Source organism: Monodon monoceros, unplaced genomic scaffold (genome assembly GCF_005190385.1).
Source record: "Monodon monoceros isolate NGI ecotype Baffin Bay Population unplaced genomic scaffold, NGI_Narwhal_1 Super_Scaffold_9, whole genome shotgun sequence".
Classification (NCBI taxonomy): domain Eukaryota; kingdom Metazoa; phylum Chordata; class Mammalia; order Artiodactyla; family Monodontidae; genus Monodon; species Monodon monoceros.
The window spans coordinates 35,873,582-35,887,294 of NW_021703786.1; positions in this window are offsets into that span (position 1 = coordinate 35,873,582).

A 13,713-nucleotide genomic window follows, 5' to 3' on the forward strand; every position below is an offset into this window, starting at 1 on the left:
AGAGAGAGAGAGAGACAGAGACAGAGAGACAGAGACAGAGAGACAGAGACAGAGACAGAGAGAGGGAGAGTCAGGGGCCCAGGCAGCACCCAAGCCCCCGTCAGCTTTGGAGTTCTTTCTATTGAGGCCGGCTCTACCCTGCCTCTCAGAAAGTTCCTCGAGGCGCTAAGAGCTCACAAGTCCTTCAAGGTCCAAGCTCTCCACAGTAGCTGACAGCAGCCCAAGTCTTCACTTCACCAGAAGACCATGGGGCAATTCAGCCTCAAAAAATAGGTCACCCACGAGTCTGTTCTCCGTGTCTGTGAGTCTGTTTCTGTTTCGTAGATATGTTGATTTGTGTCGTATTTTAGATTCCACATGTAAGTGATGTCGTATAATATTTGTCCTTCTCTTTCTGACTTAACTTCGCTTAGTATGTTAACCTCTAGGACCATCCATGTTGCTGCAAAAGGGAAGGAGGTTTGGGGGAGGGAAGGATTGGGCGTTTGGGATTACAAGATGCAGACTATTATATAGAGGATGGATGAACAGCAAGGTCCTACTGTATAGCATGGGGAGCTATATTCAGTATGCTGGGATAAACCATAATGGAAAAGAACATGAAAAAGAATGTACATATATATGTATTCCGTATAACGGAATCACTTTGCTGTACAGAAGAAATGAACACAACACAGTAAATCAACTACACGTCAATAAAATTAAAAAAAAATAAAGATCACATAAAAAGTGAAAAAAAAAGAAGTCGGTCAGAAAATGAAAACCCTTACAAGAGAGAGAAAAAAGCCGGGAATTCTGAGAACCCGTAATGGGCTCTGTGGCTAAACTGGGAGGGTCCTGAGATGGTCCGAAGAGAGATGCTCCTGGGCATCCGTGGCTGGGCCGCAGCCTGGCTTCCCTGGGGAGATGAGAGCTGGGCTGCAGCCCCTCCAGGGCACCCCCAGTGCTGAGTGGCTGACACCAGGAAAGCCAAGTCCTTCTGTGGGAAAATCAAGGATGGCTCTGACTGTCCACCCTCACTCCCAACAAGCCTATACTTAAACGTGATTAAGTCCGCTCTGTGCAAAGGAAATGCCCCACCGTTTAGCCAAACAGGGGGGGCACCCTCTGTCTCCCCAGCACCGTTATGGTGGTTTATGTGGCGGACTCTGTTCTGAACCAGGGCCAAGTCCATCAGGCCACGTTCCAAGCTGGCTTTTTTCCAGCAGCCGGGGCCTCCCTGACGCCAAGGAGAAGGCTCCATCCCCGGCTCATGCTCACAGCCTGGGGTGAGGATGGGGGAACAATGTGCACGCCAGTGGGTCCTTTGTGCCTCTAAGCTCCAGACGGGCTGACCTCCCAGCCGGCCTATCTGAGCCTCAGAAACATTCAATTTCCCTTCTCCAGGGAGAAGCACTGGGAAGAACAGAATCTTCCTAGGTGAGGGGAAGAAAAAAAACGGAATATATGTTTGTCCCTCGGTCATGTCAATCAATTAAAGGAATTTGTAGGTGACTTGGTAAAACCAATCCCCTAGAAATAGAGATTACGGTTTCCAAAGTGGGCATTTTCCCTCTGCAGTGCGGTCAGAGGCAAGGCACTTCATTCTCTTAATCCTACGGACACCCACTCACATACGTAAATACCCATACACGAGATGATATTCCTGTGCTCCCAGAGTCCTGTAATTAGCAGCCCGTAAAGGACAATTCTACGAATTAGAAACCCCCAGCCTGGATCCCGGGTGACTGACGAGCCAGAAAACTTAATTTCCCTCCTCGTAGGCGAGATCTTTTTAGCTACTGTTAGATCGCCTCAACAGATTAGGCCAGTTCTGCACTGCTCTGGAGAAATGTGTTCCTTTACCCCAGCTCTCCCCACCCGCTGGGTGATAAGGCATCTGTAAACAGTCTCTGAAGCTCTCTCTCCAGCCTTCTTGGCTTTGCCACTTTGAAGTTGAACTGCAGGAGGGCCTCCGTTCGAGATGAAAATGTCTTGCCAACCGATAAAGAAGTGCGGACCCAGCTGAAATCCTCTCGGTCACACGGATTAGCGAGCTTGAGAAGGTTTGTTTGGGTGGAAGGCTGAGTTCAAAACTGTGAGGTTTGGATTCAATCACAAACGAAGGCAGACCCCAGTCACTCGGCCCTCACCCCCATCTCACCATCAGGCGCTGGGAGCACACCCACCTCCCAGGTCACAAAATCCTTCATGCTCATAAGACTTTCCCCGTGCACGGTCGTTCTTAAGTTCCGTCAGGCGTGCACATCACCAAAGAGCGGAGTCCCATTTGCATGGTCGAAGGTGGGACTCGGTGAGCTGGATTTTTAGGATGACCCCGGGGCTTCTAATGCAGGTGATAACTAGACTCTTACAAACACTGACGGTGGTGATACCATATAGGCAGGGACTAGGTGTATCACAGACTGTGATACCCTTACAGTCTGTACTGTATGGGGGGTGAAAATATGGAACCCTGGGGGTAAAAGGTGATAAACAGCCCCAGCCTCTAGTCCTCTGGGTGCCACCGGCTGCCCCGATTGCCCTCCCTTCCCCCCGGGACCTCCTGGACTCTCCCACCATTCAGGCACCAAAGAGTTCACGCCTCCTGAGCCTGCTGTGATCGGTCAGAGTCTTGTCAGCGGCTACGCGTCTTATCCTCACACCCAGAGGGCTTCCTGGCAGGATCCTAGCCAGCCCTCCGTGCGAGGTGGCCATTTCTCTCAGCGGACCCCATCAGGGGCAGCACGAGCCACTGTCTCCTGCCGGGAGCATCTTCTGCCCCTTCCCTGATTGCTCTCCCGTCCTCTCCTTGCCTTTGCTGCTCCCTTCCTTGGCTTCGCCCTCTCCGGGTTGGGTCCCTACTTCCGTCCAGCCCTCAGTGATGACTTAAGTACCACCCACAGGTCAGTGGTAGCCAGTGTGTGGTTACCTCTTCCTGGAACCCCAGGCATGTTTCATCATTGCCTGATACATCCACCTGGATGGCGCACCTCCGGCTTCACAGAGACAAAGCAGAGCCCCGACCCCTCCCCTCCTGAAACCCACCCCGTCTCTGCCAACGGCGTATCTACACCCATTTGCTGACTCCTCTCTCTTCATCATCGTCCACATCCAACCTGCCGGCCGTTCCCGTCAACCTAGTTGGGATCCACCTACCTGTCTCTACCTGTCCCTGCCACCTGGGTTCACCACCTCTGCTTGCCTCCCATGTCATCCCCCCTTCCCCCATTCTTGCCCTTGCAGTCCATTCTCTGCCTGCCGGCAGGGTGGTCACACGAGAACAAAAGCAGATCCTGTCACCACCTTGCTTAAATCTCTCCGTGGCTTCCTCTTGTGTTTAGAATGAGACCCAAATTCCCCAACGTAGGACACACAGCACCTGCACTGCTGGTCCTCTGAGTTCACGTCGCACCACTCTCCCTCTGGGCCATGCAGCCTGACCTCTCTGGTCTCCTTTCCCATCCCCGGAACGTCCTCAAGCTCATTTCTGCCTCAGGGCCTTTGCCCTAGATGTGCTGTTGACCTGGGATGCTACGTCCCTGTGGCTGGTTTCTTGTTCAGATCTCAGCTAAACAGACGTCTCCTGACCCTGCAAACTCACGTAACTACCCACCTACTCTCTGCCCCCCGATTTTAGTTCTCTGCAAAGTGCTTACCACTAGTGGAAGTTTTATTATTTTTTTTAAAATTTATTTTATTTATTTGTTTTTGGCTGCATTGGGTCTTTGTTGCTGTGCACGGGCTTTCTCTAGTTGCGGCGAACGGGGGCTACTCTTCGCTGTGGTGCGTGGGCTTCTCATTGTGGTGGCTTCTCTTGTTGCGGAGCATGGGCTCTGGGCAGGCGGGCTTCAGTAGTTGTGGCTCGCTGGCTCAGTAGTTGTGGCTCGCGGGCTCTAGAGCGCAGGCTCAGTAGTTGTGGCGCACGGGCTTAGTTGCTCCATGGCATGTGAGATCTTCCCGGACCAGGGCTCGAACACGTGTCCCCTGCATTGGCAGGCGGACTCCCAACCACCGCGCCACCAGGGAAGCTCCTGTCGGACATTTTAATGTTTTAATTGTTTACTTCTTCACTCAGTTGTTTATTGTCTCTCTGCCCAACTCTTCCTAATGAGTGCTGCGCTTGGGGAATTTGTATCTGCTCTTTTAAAGTAACTTGTCTGACACCTCCGCTTTATGGATCATTGTCACATTTTGCTGTACTCGGGACTCCCATCTCTGCCAGCCACCCTGCTGGTGATATGTCCTGAACTAGGAAAGCAGTAGGCGTGATCATCCGAGTTGTCTACAAAGTATCAGTTATCATTCTGAGCCGGGCAGAGACTCTTTAAAAGTGAAGAGATGGCTTTGCTTCAGTGTGATGCTTCCCAGATGCTCACCGTGGATTAACGGCATCAGAATTACCTAGGGAACATCTGAAACGATGTAGATTCCCGAAACTCCCTGCTTGGAGGACCTGTTTCAGGAGGTGTGGAGGGGGGGTCTGAGAATCTCTACTTGTCAAAAACTAGCCCGGGTGTGCACACACTTTGCAAGCTTGTAAGCACTAGCTTAGTGCACGGGCATGGAGACACGTAGTTCAGACGTGTGGGGAGAGACCTTCACTGCCTGCTCCTGGGACAGGGTTTAAGTGCATTGCTATTGACATTTGGGGATGTATAACTCTTTGCTGGGAGATGCTGGCCTGTGTACCCTAAGATGTTTAGCAGCATCCTTGGCCTTTCCGTCTAGATGCCCTGGCACCTCTCTTCCAGCTACGACAACCAAATATGTCTCCAAACTTTGCTTCATTTTCCCTGGAGGACAAGGCCCACTGCCTCAGGGTTTCAGCTACGTTTTTGATAGCCTATAGGAGACCTCTGTAGTCAATGGTCTAAAAGATTCCGTCACCCAAAGTCTGCAATAACATAGGCAACCACTCAGAAGGCCAACTTTTGTTATGCTAAACAACTGCCTAAACCTATACATGCTTATGTGCCGGCTTCGTGTACCTGGAAATCAAGAGCAGCTTTTAACTAATCCGAAAGAGATGTCCTGGTCAAAGCGTATCTGAAGACTGCCATGTTTTAAAACTCGACGTGACTTAAAACCGAATCCTATAAGTTCCTCTGCTAAAATACTTTCAGGATATATTAGGTATAACAATAGTTTGCTACATGAAAATGGCTTTGAAAATCTTAAAAGTGTTTTAAAAGAAAAGGGACTTTTTTTTTTTTTGGTGCAAGGCATTAAACTGGATGTGAATATGACAGATTTCAAAGACTGTCAAAATAACGAATTTGCATCATAAATGCACCAGCTTTCTCTTTAAAGGCTTTTCCACCACTCAGGAAGGCATTTAATGGTGAGCAGGTTCAAAATGTCGCCAACTCCCACTTGTACAAAAGGGAGGCGATCCCCACTAGTCTCCGGGATTCAGATAATGTCTCTGCCTCTTTCCAACTTAATAAACTGCACTCCTGTCAAAATGCAGATAAATGAAAGAGACGGCACCATTGTTTTCTCCCACATCTTGCTAAGAAAGATATCTCCCAATATTTCGGGAGGACCAGTATGCCAAAAAATAAACCTGAAATAAATCCACCCCGTGGTGACTTTACCAGATCAAAGACAACAGAATTTCCACAGAGCACTTTTCTGAAGTTTGCAGTGCTTTAGTTCAGATAGCGGCTCGTTAAGAAGTTTCTAATGCGTTTGATTGTTTCAAAGTTAGCCATCTAAATTTTTAATCATGTGTGGGTGCAAGATAGTCCTAGGGTTGTACCCAAACACTGCAAAGCCTTTATATTCTAAAGAGTCGTGTCAATATCATATTTTCCCGAATAATCAGCAGGTGGGCTTGGGGAGAGGGTGGCTTCAGACAGCTCCCTTCTTTGATGGAAGGGTGGACAGTTTCTGAAGTTGCCTTTGGAAAGAGAAATAAGTCTGAGTGTTTGGAAATCTGGATTCCTTTCTTTTTTGAGGGAGTGAGGCTGCCGCTCTCTGTTCTCCCCTGTCTCCTTTTCTGTCCACAGAGATGAAACTGCTATTCGTAATAAGGAGGAAAATAGGGTTTAGCTGGGAACCCAGCCTCTCCACCTAGAGTCTCCTGGAAAAGAAGCACATTCCCTTGTTCAGCACACTCGGGTTAAATCTCTTCCGGTAGGAACCACAGACCGGTTTTTGTTGCTCCCTCCTCTTTGGGGACAGCCTGTTTTTCCTTCTCAAGAGCCTGGTATTTGATGGGGGGCATGCAAGGGCATGGGGGCAGCTGACCACAGCCCTTAGCTCTCGGGTGGCCCCGGGTACCAGCACCTCATGCTGACGGAAGCGGGAGTTGTACTTAACTATGGGCAAAAGGTGAAGGAGAGGAGAGGCTGGAGAGACCCTGCTGCAGCCACCCTGGAGAAGAGAAGGCACAGCTCATCTGGATGGGAAGGAGCTTGGGGATCCTTGAGACAGCTCTGAATCTGCTCCTTATTTCTTGAGCGTTTACCCATCTCTGTTCTAAGCTCTGTATTTGGAGCCTCACATTTAATCATCAGAGCAACCCTGGGTGGTGGGTTCTTTTATGATCCCCATTTTACAGGTGAAGAGGCTGAGACACAGAGCCAGTGAGTTGCAGGGGCAGGATTCGAACTTTGGTCCTCAGGGTCCAGAGTCTATGCTGCAAGTAGCTTCCTTGTAGCACCATCTGTAAGAGTGAAAACTTCAAAACAACCTGAATGTCCAAAAAATGGAATATTGCTTAAATAATTTGTAGCAGGTCCACACCAGTGAATATTCTATGATAAACACGTTGCAGCCATTATCTGTGACATGTGAAATAATAATGACATACAGCAGTAGTTAACATAACACTGTAAATCAACTATACTTCAGTAAAAAAAAGTAAAAAAATTAATGACACAGAACACAATTCATACTATATAGTTAACATAAGAAAGCAAATTAGGTGAACTTATCTACAGAACAGAAATTACAGATGTAAAAACAAACTTATGGTTACTAGGAGGTGGGGTGGGATAAACTGGGAGCTTGGGGCTGTCATATGCACAGTACTATATATAAACTAGATAACTAATAAGGACTTACCGTACAGCACTCAATACTCTGTAATGACCTATATGGGAAAAGAATCTAAAAAAGAGTGGATATGTGTGTATATGTATAACGGATTCACTTTGCTGTACACCTGAAACTCACACAACATTGTAAATCAACCGTACTACTCCAATAAAAATTTTAAAAAAGAAAGCAACTTAGACAGATATATATAAGATTTTCCGTTTTAGTAAATAAAAATCAACTTTCACAGAGAAAGAAGGGCATTGAGACTGTGTTAGTCTACCAGGTTACCAGAACGAAGTATACGACTGTGGGGCTTAAACAACAGAAATTAATTTTCTCACAGTTCTGGAGGGTGGGAAGTCCAAGGTCAAGGTGCCAGCTGATTACTTTTCTGCTGAGGGCCTCTCTTCCTGGCTTGCAGACGGCCACCTTCTCTCTGTGTCCTCAGGTGACCTTTCCTCAGTGTGTCCACGTGGAGGTGTGTGAGAGGGGAGAGGGCTCTTTTCTTCTTCTTATAAGGCCACCAATTGGATTAGGACCGGCCCTTATGACTTCAGTTAACTTTAATTACCTCCTAAAAGCCCCATCAGAACTTCCCTGGCGGTCCAGCGGTAAAGAATGCGCCTTCCAATGCAGGGGACACGGGTTTGATCCCTGGCTGGGGAACTAAGATCCCGCACGCTGCGAGGCGTGGCCTGCCCACCCCCTCCAAAAAAAGGCGCCATCTCCAAATGAGTCACATGGGGGCTTGGGGCTTCAGTATATGAATTTGGCGGCTGGGACACAATTGAGTTCACAGCAGAGACCAAATTGTTAAGAATAATTCTATCCAAGTGATCATGATAGGAGTGATTTTTAGTTCTTTTAGTTTTGAATTTTTTTTACAATGAACATAATTTACTTGGTGTAATATTTTTACAAAAACGGTTATAAACATCAGATTTTTGGTCCAAGGTGATTTTAATCCATTCCGTACAGATGAATCTTGAAAGCCTCACCTCTAGCCAAGCCATTGACCCACTCCCCCCACGTCTGGGATTATTTTATGACGACACGCAGCCTGTCTCTCTCTGACCTGGAGGAGCCTGAGAAAGGCCCAGACCTGAGCATCTTCGAGGCTGGCTCCCAAGCAAGCCCTGCGTGTGGTTGGCACAGTCGGCCCAGGCAGAAGCGGGCGGGAGCTGAGCATGGCCGGGACCTCTGTAGATGGTGGCTTTTCTGCAGCCCTGTTCCTTGGAGGTAGGATGAAAGCATGTGAGGTAAGCAGTAACGTGAGAGACAAAGCCCCAAACCAAACGTTTGGGGCTTTGGCCAGAAGGACACCAGTGAATCCCTAGCACGAATGTCTGGGAGGAGAAATTCACTGGACTGGAACAAACCACTAGGCGGAACGGCCATGTGGGAGGCCCCGGCTGCAGCCCCCCACTTAGCACTCAGTCTCCACACCCCCCAAGCCTAGAAGCCGGGGGTGAAACCACCCTGCCAACCTAACGCAGTATCAGGGGCGAGATCTAGATTTCCATGTTTCTGAAAGTGTTTCTTTCCCCAAAGTTGAGTTTCTTCCTGATGTCCATCTGGCAGACTCGAACTCGTTCGCACAAACGTGCAGAAAGCATGAAAGCTAACCCAGGTACGTGCAGTGGAAAGCATGACCTAAGCTGAGAGACCTGCACCCCAGCCCTCGTCTGCCAGTGAGGGCAGGTGCAACTTCGAGCAGGCTGTTTGACTCGATTTTCACATGGGAGTACAGATGTGTGCCCTGCCTACTTGACGGAATTACTTTGAATGCAGGCTCTCTCTCTTACCACTGTACCCCCTGGTGGCTTGGGCAGAGTCTGGCAGCAGGATGGATTTGGGGGAAAAGAATCCCATGATTCAGAAATCGAAAGCCCTTGGGTAGCAGAGCAGAAGCCCAGCCAGGGAGTCTCTAAGTTGGACAAACATGACAGCAGAGAAGCACCCATGGGTGCTTCTGGGGGAAAGATGGGGCTTCAGAAGACCCCTCACATCTTAAACTCTTTAACCCCCATTGAGGGCTCAACAAATATGTTCAGGGTGACCACATCAAGAAAGACTGTGCGCCAGACAGAACAGTACTACCACAGAGAAGTACTGAGACATGACGATGAAAGAATACTAAACAAAAATAACGAATACACAAAGTAGTATTATGTCAAACACTTCTCAAATTCCCTGGATGATGGGGTTGTAAACTTTTCTTTACTTTCTTATCGACGTTCTAAAATACTAAATACATTTTTCGGAACCTGCCAGAAAAAAAAAGGAAAATGTGAGTTAATCTCTATGAAAGTGGTTTTCAAAGTACAAAGAATATTACACTTTTTTTTTTTTTTTTTTTTGCGGTACGCGGGCCTCTCACTGTTGTGGCCTCTCCCGTTGCGGAGCACAGGCTCCGGACGCGCAGGCTCAGCGGCCATGGCTCACGGGCCCAGCCGCTCCGCGGCATGTGGGATCTTCCTGGACCGGGGCACGAACCCGCGTCCCCTGCATCGTCAGGCAGACTCTCAACCACTGTGCCACCAGGGAAGCCCGAATATTACACTTTGTGACAGAGATGGACGCGCTGCTTACTGACTCTTTTCTCCCTGGGTCCACAGCTAGAAGACATCTCCCAGACTCTTTTGTAGGTCAGGCGATGCAGGAGCAACGGCCATCGAAACATCTGGAAAGCCAGGTGTTGAAGGTGGTGCAGCCATAAGGCGAAAGGAGACTGGATCCCTGAATGAGAGGAAAGAAAGCCTGTCTCCCATTAGGCAAACCTGTTTTGACTTTATGTAAGTAAGTCATAAACATCAGTTTTGCGTGAGCCGTTGTACATCTTCGGGGTTCTTTAGCATCTGGTGCTATCCGAACCAATATACAGTCTCTGCTATAATTTATATCCAAGAAGCTCTTAGAGGCTGTGTGATGTTGGGAACAGAGTCCAGGTGCTCAGATCTGGAGTCTTGTACACAATTCCACTGCAAGGGCTGTGAGAGAAACAAGCTTCCAGAGAGTGGGAAACTTGCAAAAATGTCGTTCTGACAATGCAATTTCAAGGGGTCCCAGTGAGGAAGCAGAGTGGGCGGGGGCAGTCTGAGGAGACTGGCTGCAAAGGGGGTGTCAGGAGAGCCGAGGTTCTAAAAGGACACATACAACCCAAGATGGAAAGCAGTTCACCAGGGCAAAGATACCGAAGTGGTCTAGAATTCGAAAAGTGACATCTGCCAGCTGAGACTTCTGAAAGGTGCTCGGGATGACTCTATCAGTTAGGGCAAAGCTAGCCGCCCAAACCAACAATGCACAGCATTTCAGTGGTGGGACATCACCCAAGCTAGCTTCTCACCTGTGTGCCAGTTTGACGAGGGTGTCTGGGTAGGCAGGTGGCCTTCCACACAGTGATGCAGAAATCCACACCAGGAGTTGGTGGAAGTGGGCAAAGCAGGGTGAGGAAGACCACTCATATCCTGAGCTCTTCAGCCCAGAAGTGATGTTCACCCCTTCTTCCGTACCCTGCTGGAAGCAATTAGTCATACAGCACGCCTGGATGCAAAGGGGGCTGACAATGTGGTGTCTGGCAGGGCAGCCCTTCCCAGACACAACCCTACAGTGTGAAAGGGAAAGCACAGGAGTTCCCTTGCGGTCCAGTGGTCAGGACTCAGCACTTTCACTGCCAGGGTTTGATCCCTGGTCGGGGAGCTAAGATCCCGCAAGCTGTGTGGCGCTGCTGAACGATAAAAATAATAATGAATAAAAACTATTAAAAAAGGGAAAGCGTAGATGGTTGGTGAACCTCTCACTGTCTGTACTACAGCAGTATAAAGGGCTTTTCTTTTTTTAAGTGATAATTAACACAAGAAGATGAAAGGGGTGGGCCCGCTTTTTCAGTCTAAGGGTCCAGTACTTATGCTGGAAAGGAAATGAAGTTCCTCCTCTCCTCTTGCTTCTCCGTCTGGATTTCTTTGGGAAGAGAATAAGCAGACTGAACAGAGCAGGATGGATGCTGGTAAAAACGGAGTGAAGCTCTGGAAGTGTCACCGGCCGCTGTGGCCTGGCCGGTTCTCCGCCAGAGATCACAGGACCAAGACGAGCCAAGCTAATCCCAATTTCACCTTCTTAATCTGGTAAATCAAGGAGGCGCAGGAAACCCTGAAAATAGAGTCTGGTACAGCATTTGGCAAGGCCTCTCATAAAACCCGAAGGAGACTCTATGGCCTGGGAGATGGTACAACTAGGTGGACCTGTAGTAGCTGACTATCATACTCAAAGAGCGCTGGTAAAGGGGAGTAGGGGCTGCCAGCAGAACACCTGCAGGCGTAAGACAGATGTCATCATGTAGTAGTAGGACTGTGCAGGGTGCTTGATAGTAGACAGTGATAGGGACAGAGACACAATGGAGAGCCTTTGTGTTGACTAACGGCTGCAGTGGTCCCTACATACATCCAGGTGGGACGTGCAGTCCACAGCCCACAGAGCTACCCACAGCTGCCTCGGCCACGCCAGCGGGCTGTTGCCATGCGGGCCCAGTGTTGAGATATATTCAATCTTTGAGGAGACGCCGAAATCCAGATGTTGGCCACTGAATCAAAGTTGAAAAAAAAAAAGGAAAGAAAATACCATGCAGACCAAACAAAACACATCTGTAGGCTGCGTTTGGCAGCTGGACCATCCCTGTGCGACCTCTGACCCCAAGAAATATTTCTAATAGCACAGGGTTATATCGTTGGTCCGGTTCTATTCAACATTTTTAACCAATGACTTGGACTAAGCTCCAGAAAGCATAACCTCAACCTCAACAGGCTAGGACAGGGCCTGAACCGCACAGAAGGAGCTCTTGGGTAGATACATATGTGATCATATCCTTGGGCCCCCGAACGTCCACCATCCAAGAGCACACATTAAGAAAAACACGCTGTAGAGTTTCAGTTGCTTGCGGATCAACGTGAGACAGTAGTGTGACGTGCTCGCCAAGAAGCAAAGGCAGTCTTAGCCGCGGCACCAAAAGCAGCAGATCCTGCCCAGCTCAGGACAACGGCATCTGGAGCTCCGTCTTGGGTTCTGGGAAACACTTGAGGAGGGACATGGAGAAACTGGAGCACATTTGGAGGCCATCAACTGGCCTGGTGAAAAGACTGGAAACTCTTCAAATGAAGAAGAGCTAAAGCTGTTAGGGCTACTTTGCTTAGAGAAGGAAAGCCTTGAAGATACATACGTGCTGGGTTCCCACATTTGGGGGGTTCGTCATGCGGATGGGGAATTAGGCTTTTCCCTTGTGTGTAGACTAATGGCGAGAGGGAAATGGTACAGAGAACCAGAATTCAAGTCAATGTTCAAATGCCTTTCAGACACATCTCTGGTGAGGGGAAGGGCTGTTGTCCAGAACAGAAGTTGGCCCCTACACTATCCCTAAAGATAGAAACGTGGAGGAAGAGGGTGCAAAACCTTTGGGACAAAGTAGAGGGAACTGGACCATTATAAGCGTGGCCATTAGAACAGTGATGGGCACAGCTGAGATGGAAAGCAGACAGGGCCCAGGTGGGATATAGGGTTTTCCTAGCTCTTGCTGCAAAGAAACAGCCACACAAACTTGTGGCAGGTAGAGCTGGCGGGGAATAGAACATCAAAGAAACTTACTGGGGTGGTCGGGGGGGAAGCAATGACAGCAGAGATTTAGGAGAAATCTAAGTGCCTCAGTGTCAGAAAGACAAATCATGGTACGTGGGGTTGAAGATGACAGATCAGCCCTGCGGGCAGGTTTGGGGACTGAAGTTTAAGGTGAAATTTTAGTAATGGTCGTGAAAATGCTGGGTCTCCTCTTGGTGGGTATTGTGTATCACCAATTGAACCACAAGTTCTAGAACAAAGGTAACTTGGGTTCTTAAGCCAGAACCCTTGCATATGAACCAGTTCAATCTCTTTGCTGCACAGGTTAGGAAACTGACTCCCCAAAAAAGGAAGTGACTTGTCTAGGTGTAACCAAAGGTGGGGTCCAGCCGCTCGCCGCTCAAAAGCCAATAAAGCGGCCAGGTTGGTGGAAAGGATAGTTTGCTTGTATTTTGAACGCCAGCAATGGCGGGGGGGGGCGGCCAGGGGAGGTGGTAGGGTGGACTCCTGTCCAAAGGCCAACCACAACCAGTGGGCCAGAGCTTTTAAAGGTGGAGGGAAGGGCCTACATATAGAAACAGCACAGGCAGCTCTGACCGTCATCTTGAATTTGGTCATGCGGCGTCTGACCAGCATCATCTTGATTGTTTTAAGTAGTTCGTCTTCAGTTCCAGGGTCAGTTTGTTCTCATTTCCTTGAGGCCAATTCTCAGAATTGTGGCAACTTATGTCATGGCTACAGTCTGGTCATCATGTAGTTAACTTCTTCCATCTGGTGGGGTTTCAGTGTCTACAAGACAGCTCACAGGACATGGCTCAGAATATTATCTAGAGCCCTTGAGGAGGAGCTAAGAGTCCTTGATGATGCTCAGTGACTAAACTATTATTATTTAGTCTCGTTGGACAGTTTCCCTTTGTTTCTGCATTTTCTCACCTTCTGATTAAACTTATTCTTTGGCTAAAGTTTTTCCACAGACAAAAGGCAGGTGGAGGACATGGTGGGGAAGGACCTTAGGGCCCTTCTCCATTTCATAGGGTCTTGTAGCTGGTAAACCACAGAATTGCAACTCGACTCAGGTTT